Below are 8274 nucleotides of genomic sequence, written 5' to 3' on the forward strand. Positions count from 1 at the left end.
GGTTTAGGGTTAGATTTCAGATTTGCTTAATGAGGTTATTTAATATACAGGTTTCTCCGTGTTTTTGTCCATATTTAAGCCATGGTCGCTTGGAGTTAGGGTTAGAGTTGGGTTTGGGTTAGGATGTCATTTTTATATAACAAAAAGTTGTTCTAGCCCTAAACCCAAGCGAAAATGGTAAAGTAGCAAAAAAATTGAGAAGCCAATAAATAAAACAACAAAAAAGATGAATGGGAAGGACTGGCGTATCATATGCACGACAAAGTGGAATTTGGCGTATGTATTGCACGATTTTTACACTTCATGCTATTTATACGCAACTCCGTGAGACCAGGTTGGCTTAAGTGTTAAGAATTTAGGGTAAACTCTCCTTCCACTTGAGCAATAGCAGGCAGCTGCAAAATCTCTTAAACCTAAATTAAATTAAATCCTAATTTTTAATTCTTATTAGGGATGCACCGATTGGATTTTTTTAGGCCGATACCGATTTAAACAGACAACTTCTGGCCGATACCGATGCCGATACTGATATTAAACACTTGTATACAATACTATACAGTTGGTCTGCTAGTTTATTTCTGCATCAAATTATTTTTATTGAACATGGATTGGATCGAATTAACATTCAACTGACCAACATAATAAGAAAGGCACAAATTAAGCTAAAACAAATATAATAACATATGACAACCTTCAAAGGTGGTTTTTGCTATTCAGCATTTATTTTATTAACAACATTAACTCATTTTTACATATAATGGATTTCTTTATGCAGTTAATTAATAAACAATCGGTATCGGCCTTTCTCTTGCTATTGCCGATATGCCGATGGTTTCAAATTCATAAAAAATTGGCTGATAAATATCGGCGGCCGATACATCGGTGCATCACTAATTCTTATCAAATTACTTCAGGACTTGAAAAATCTCAAGATGTGTTTCGTGCCAAGAGAAGTAAAACTAAATACTGATTGATGCCTGAAGAAGACATTTAGTTCTGAAACATTTAGTTTGTTTTGTTTTTAATTTTGTGTAAATATTTCCTGTATTTTCTGTTTGTATTTTAATAAAAAGAGTGAAAAATAAATATGGATGGACATTAAAAACTTTGCTAAAACAACAAAGCTGGTGATGGTGGCCTAAGACTTTTGCACTATATTTTAGGTGTAGTGTTCAAATTGACTCTAATTTAAGTTCCTATCAATCCTACGTTACAGAAAATGCTAAGCAAGCTATTCAATGCTTAAAGCTGTACATGCTATCAATATTTGTTAATAAAACAGAAGTTACATTTTAAGTTACCACAACCCACATCTGGACAGTACAGAAATCATAAAATTTGGAGAAACAATGCGCACACACACCATAAAGCCCACATTCGGCCTTCCGTCCTGCAAGAAATGTGATTCAGAGGCGGCGGTCGATGCTTTTACGAGTTTTAATTCTGTATATTGGCTCTCCCGGCCACCAACCCGCCCCCATGCGACTAGTTGAGAACAAAAAAAGTATTTATGTCCCATTCTCGCACACACACGCTATCGCACAACTTACACTCTTTGTCTCAAATACACACTCCACCCTCTTTCCGAGCATCTGGTCTTGGGTAGGGCAGCATATGTTTTAATTTTGATTGACTCACCTGTCACCTATACTGCTCTACTCATTGTTAACCCCCAAACACACACACACACAACCCCCCTTTTCTACCCCCGTAAAATACCTCTCCATTCCCGGCCGAACGCAGGCCATTAACCGTTTCCTACAAGCTGCTGGTAAAAGGAAGGAAACAGCATGCCAGGCTTTCACGCAACACGCAGCGTTAGGAAAGTTCTGCGCCCTTGAAGTCCGGCAAGCCGGGGTAAAAGTCACGCTAATTGACGGGCGAGCTTAATTCAAATGAGCCCGTAACTAAAATCGGACTAGAAAGAGAGGGGAGACCTGTGATCGGGCGAAACTTTCGAAAGCTTTCAAACGGCCCCGCCGTCAACCCACTTTGATGTGCTCGACGCTTTTCATCAGCTTCCTCTCCGCGTATGAAAAAGCCATTTCAAGTACAAAGGCTCGCGAGCACATTTGTAATTTGTCTCCTCTTTCGAGAACAAATGGACGTGGCAAAAACCATTTTGCCTTGTTCTGGAAAAAAGAGACAGAGATCTGAATAAAAGTGCATATGAAAGGTGTCAGGTGAGAGAGAGGAACACGATCTCGCCCCGATTTTTCACTCGAGTCAAACCCCGTTTCACATCAGGCCGTGATAACACCTAGTCCACCAACTCGCGGGCCCTTCAAGAAAGACAGACATAAATGAGAAGGGTACGGAGGTGAAGAAGCAGGGGGTAAGCAAGAATAAAGATCCAAATCCTCCACTGTGAAAACTGTGGTACAGGGAAGTGTATGCGCGCCTTGTTTGGCTAATAACCTGGAGTCTTGTAAAATGTGAATAAGAGAGTCCTCTGGAGCTTATAATTTCACACTTGCGAGGCAGGGGAGATGAGTGTGAATTGAAGGAGGACAGCTCCACGTTGGCGGTTCCCCAGGCCGTCACACGAGAACGGAAAAGTCGCTGACTCCTAGAATAAGAAAGGAGGGTCAAAACGCTCATCGAGAAAGGCAACGGAGTCACAGTTATTCACAGTAAACCACATGCACATACGTTAATTTATTCAGAGGGCTTCTGACAACCGGCATGGCAAACATATTTATTTGCACCTACAGATCTCACCAGGCCCACGAGGAGTCCCGCTGATTTTTTCGAAGAACTAAAACGCATGTCATTCATGAACTTCTACACACCCCACAGCCTTGCTTGTTTATTTATTAAACGCTTTCATTTCAGAATACGTTTAGCTACCAACATACATTTTACCAGGTTTTAATCTAATCAGCAGGACTGAAATACCACTGGCACACTGCCATTTGTTCAACCAATGGGGAGGGAAACCTCTTCATAAAAAATTCTGATGATTTACTCACTCCCATTTCATACAAGATGTTTATGTCTTTCTTTGTTCAGTTTAGAAAAAAATGTGTGTTTTAATGAAAGATTTCTAGGATTTTTCTCCATATAGTGGACCTCAACATTTACAGTTTCAAGTTTCGTGATGAAAAGCATTGTTGACTCTGACGAGGACTACACTCCGGAGACAATTCCGCTACCGCATCGTCGACTCGAGGAAAAGCCACATGATATTTACTCTCGTTTGATTTCTTCGTTTATTCCTTTTTTGCCTCGTTTGCCTTCACTGACTGGATATGCAGGTGAGTTCTGAATACTCTTTCTCTGCCGTACTTTTGCTCTTCCTAGAGTGCCCCGTGCACGTTCAAATCAATCGGGTGTGCGCATGTGTGGGCAGATCCCATAGCAACAGGGGTGGTGCCATGGTCGCGAGAGAGAGTGACAGTCGCGCAAGCCAATCATTTGTTTTCCTCCCGAATGGAAATAATGAGCTTTGTTTAAAACAGTTGTGAGAGGTCTACAGACACTCGAGTTTTATACTCTCTTTTTCAGAGTACTTACATTTTACTTATGTATTTGTATATAAAGACAGTTTAAACAAATTTGTAAAAAAGTTTTTTAGATAATTCCTGCCTATGCTGCCTTTAATGAGGTTACAATACAGCTTCAAAGGGCTCTAAACGATCCCAACCGAGGCATAAATGGCTCGTTATAGTCGTGCGTAGGTCCTACGCCGTAGCCGCGACGGCGTAGGTTCGGCATCGATTTTCATTTATACTTTAGCGTTGTCGTCCACGTCAACGTGCAAACACACGTGCAGACCGCTGGTAGGCGGTATCCACGGGTGTAACCACAGTAGCAGCGCGACCGTCAAAGAAGAAGAAGCTTGGCAAGTTAACCCACAAACAAACAGCAACATTGTTGTATGCAAAATGATTTTAATTTTTTTTATGTTATTGTTTAAAATGGTCCGCAAGTGTGCATTTCAAATATGTAACGCAAGACTTTCAACATGATTGCAAAATACGTAAGGTCACGCTGTGGCTTTCAACGGGGGGCACGCAATTAGCAACAATAACTTGCAAAAACAAGGCATTAAAACAACAAATACAGTGCAAGCACACACTCATACAACTAGTACAGACTGTCAGCTCATTTCCTGTATAAAAAGCAGAAGATCACGAACTATGCGGAACAGTTAAACTATTTTGAACTTTGAGAGCGGCGCTCGCGCAAGCTGCGCTCGCGCTTTGCTCGACGCAACAACAAACCGCCCTCGCGCGGCGCAAGCAATTGAAATGAATAGATTTCATAGCGCAGCGCACACGCCGCTTTACCATAATCACGTCGCAATTCTGTTCACGGTCCATAGCCACACTTCACATTTAAGCTTACGTAAATTAAAACAATGCTAACTTACCTTTGGAAAAGCTGAAGCCGGCGTGTACGAACATTAAACTTCCTTAAAACAGTGTCCTGTAGATTTGAAAATTCCACCTCGACCTCTAATCTCCGAGTTTGAGCCAATCGGTGTTTGCATGAAGTCAGATGAAGCAGGCGGTGCTGGTTCGTTCTAAATTTTATAATATCCATATTTTACATTATCCATAAAATGCAGCGAAAAAACACATTGCTAGTATCAAGTCACAAATAAAGAGGCATGAGACGCTGCAATACAACCATTTAGAGAAACTGGTCTATTTTAATTAAAGAAAACATATATCAACTATATTTTCCTCATTTGATTACATTAAAAGTCATGAAACATTCAATGTTTAATTTATTTAAATTATTCTTGATATATATTAAATTAATATAAAACTGCGTAGGGGGGCACAACAACCTGTTTGGGGGGGCACGGCCAACGAATGCACCCCCTCGACACCGGCCCTGTGCATCACAAGGCTAGTGCAAGTAAAAATACTTATTTATTTGGTGAAAATGACAATCGCTTTGCTAGATAAGACCATTATGCCTCGGTTGGGATCATTTAGAGCCCTATCAAGTTGCATTGAAACTGCAGTTTTAAACTGCATTGAAACGGTAAACTGTTGAGGTCCACTGAAGTCCACTATGTGGAGAAAAATCCTGGAATGCTTTCATCAAAAAACGTAATGTCTTATCAACTGAACAAAGAAAGACATAAACAAATTGGATGCCATGGGGGTGAGTAAATTATCTATTATATTATTTATAAAAGTGAAATATTCTTAAAATAATGTCTTAAAGTGATGCTGGCGTGGTGTTTCTGCAGATAATACACGCTTTTGCTTTTTAAAGAGGAGCATTGTGTGTGTTCACTAAATTGCTGAGGTAATCTTAATGATCATACTCTCCCTGATGATTTCAAAAAAATGATGGCTTGCCATCAATATCCAAATCTGCATTTTTGAACCATACCCCGCCAAAGCAACTTCAACATCTTTTTGATCTAGCTCTCTTTTAATTGTGCCCCTGTATAAAAGGTATAAACAGACAGCTTTCGCTCTACACTTTAATGGGTATTTGCAGGAAAGAGAGAGGAGTGCGTGTGCGAGCGCTTCTCACTGCGGCTACCAGAGCTCTCCGAGGAGAACACTCCTGTAATTATAAAAGGAACAAAGCACTGGAGACCAAAAACACATGAAAGGAAAAGAAAACATACAAGCTAATCAAGACGCTCACAAACACACACAGATACACACATACACTCACTTTAGCCATGCGTTTGCTCTTGCGAAGTTACATTAATGGCTCACAACAATACTTTATCGTCAAGAACCTGGAAATAGAGAAATGGCAATCGGTGACCAACACCAACAAATGCACGTGTATGTTTAAAGTCCACTAGAACAGATCGCTAATTGATTGAAATCCTGCACAAGGACCAATCAGACGACAGCCCTCTTAAACTGTCTTACCCTAGAGGAAACGATAAAACGCTAAAAGCAGGAAGGAAGTCATGAAAAGAACAGGTCTGGATAAGGTGGGGTCACTACGGCACACAAACAGACACACACACACAAAGTCGAAGATATTATGAACAGCCACCTGTGTGTTTTATTCACCCTAACAAAATCAATTAGCCAAACTGGAAGCACATTTTTTTCAATAAATGTGGATCTTACATATCATCATGTTTTTAAATTAAGGTTACCAGTTTGTGTGCAGAACTGTGAAGGTAGCAGGATCACCCATCGGGGTTAACAGCATGTTTTGTGTCTTTACCGGCTCTGTTATTACCCCCTTGATGTTTTTACGAGTAACATTCGGGTGTTGTGTGTTTGTGGGGTTTTTTGGAAGCACACATTTTACGTGTTAGAAATGAAACACACAGAGACAGACGTACAGGAAAAAAAGGCCTTTGACATCCTTTAAGGTTTGGCATTGACATGTGCCATCAGCTTAAAAACGTTCGATCAAACTGCTAAAAACCAAACCACTTCCTCACCTCCGCGTTGCATGTACAGTAATGCAGTCACTCACACACGTCTTCGTCTTCTCATGTCATCTGTCAGTCAGTCTCATACAGCGGCGCGGCACAAAGAAAACTCAATCAGCTGCAGGAGGCCTTTTTTGTCTGCCAATTCTGGAACTTTCATGCTCCTTATTTGTCAGGTCAAAGGTTAAATTGCTGACCCCCCCACGTTCCTCCCCTCTGCAGCGAAGCCCCTATCTACAAGTCCCATATTTACATGGATTAGACTTCATTCACAGCGAAGAAAGAAATCTGGTTCATAGTCAGAGCCCGAGAAGCGGCCCACATCTCCGGAGTGGCCGCGTTATTCACTGCTGGACAATGACCATATTGTGGGGATGTGAAAGGGGGTGGGGGGGCTGGGGTGGAGAGGAGCTCTCCGCTTTTGGCCCGAACTGGAGCGGAGAACCCGCCCCCCCCATTCCCTTTTCGTCCACGGCAAAGTCCTGCGCTTGTGCCACTAGGGCTCACAGGGGCAAAGCCCCATCCGCTCTCCTGACAAGAGCAAACAATGCCTGCCCACTGTGAACTACATGAAGATGTCAAAAGCTTTTAGTCTGGTGGGTGGAAGGGGGGTGGGTGGCAAGACAAGGTTTAAACCAACAAAACCAGAGAAAAGGCCCTTTTCACTCCCTTGGATAAATCCCACTAAGTCTGCGTTTCCACATCAGCTTTACTTTCCCCGACAACAGTCCAGCGATTCAATGAAATGATCAAGAACAAATAAGCGAGGCCTTTAAGAGGAGTGGGCCGCTGGCTTAGCAAATAGCACATGCAGAGCTAATCAGAGGAGGACAGAAGAGCTGATACCATATAGACATTTAGGAAATTTACACAACATTAGCCTTCTCGTTTAATCCTCCAAGTACTGGGTGCATGACAGGTTCGATCTTCCTGATGATGGACAATGCAAAAATAAATCTGAATGTTAAAAAAGAGGAATAAGATATTCAATTGTTCATGCTTCAAATGTAACAACACTTGCACACATTCGCTTTCACACTCGGTGTTGAGAACAAGTGAGAGCTGTAAGATGTTAATTAGTGTTTCCTCCTGTTCGGCGGTCCAGGGGTCTGAATGAACAGGTCAACGTTATCCGTGTCCTAAAGACAAAGAGGAAACACATTGTCTTTGACCAGTTAAGTCTTAACACTGCTGTCAGCATAGCGAGAGACGAACAGAACAAGCACATTAATGCTCCACAATATTTTTGCAATTGCTCGCTTACTGTATAAATCTTCGGCTGGTGATCCAAACAAAGCCACAGATTTTAAAAGGTAGCTATTTTACTGAATATGAGCGTTTAATGGATGTCAAAGATGATTCATTTGAATTCAGCATCCATAATAATCACATTACCGAGAACAGGAAGTGTTTTTGCAAGTGTTTACTTTTAAACACAGCTTTCTCATCCAAGCCAAACCAATACTGGAAGTAGGAAGTATTTAAAGCGCAAAGCCTTGTCCCCCTTTTGAGGACCTACCATATAAAGCAGTGCAGAGTGGAGACTGTGGCCCATTCAGATGTTAATACATACACCATTCCACTGACTCTGATTAACTCCATGTGAGTTAATAGTTGCCCTGTTAACAAAGAGTTATCCTCCTATTCAAGTCAGCGGTATGTTTAGGAGGAGAAAAGCAAGGAGAGGGAAGCTTTACAGTACAAGCCCCTTCAGGATATAATACAAGCTCCGTCTTCTCCAGCTAATCCAGCCTGCAGATGCTGGATGGAGCTCACTGCTCTTACAGGGACAAATAATCAGAGAAAGGATGGAGGCAAACAAAAGAAATGTTCTCTTTTTTCCTCCTGGTTCTAAACTGAGCCAGAGGTTCTCCAAAAGTGTGGGACAAAACCCAAAT

Source organism: Misgurnus anguillicaudatus, chromosome 5 (assembly GCF_027580225.2).
Source record: "Misgurnus anguillicaudatus chromosome 5, ASM2758022v2, whole genome shotgun sequence".
In the NCBI taxonomy this organism is placed as follows: Eukaryota; Metazoa; Chordata; class Actinopteri; order Cypriniformes; family Cobitidae; genus Misgurnus; species Misgurnus anguillicaudatus.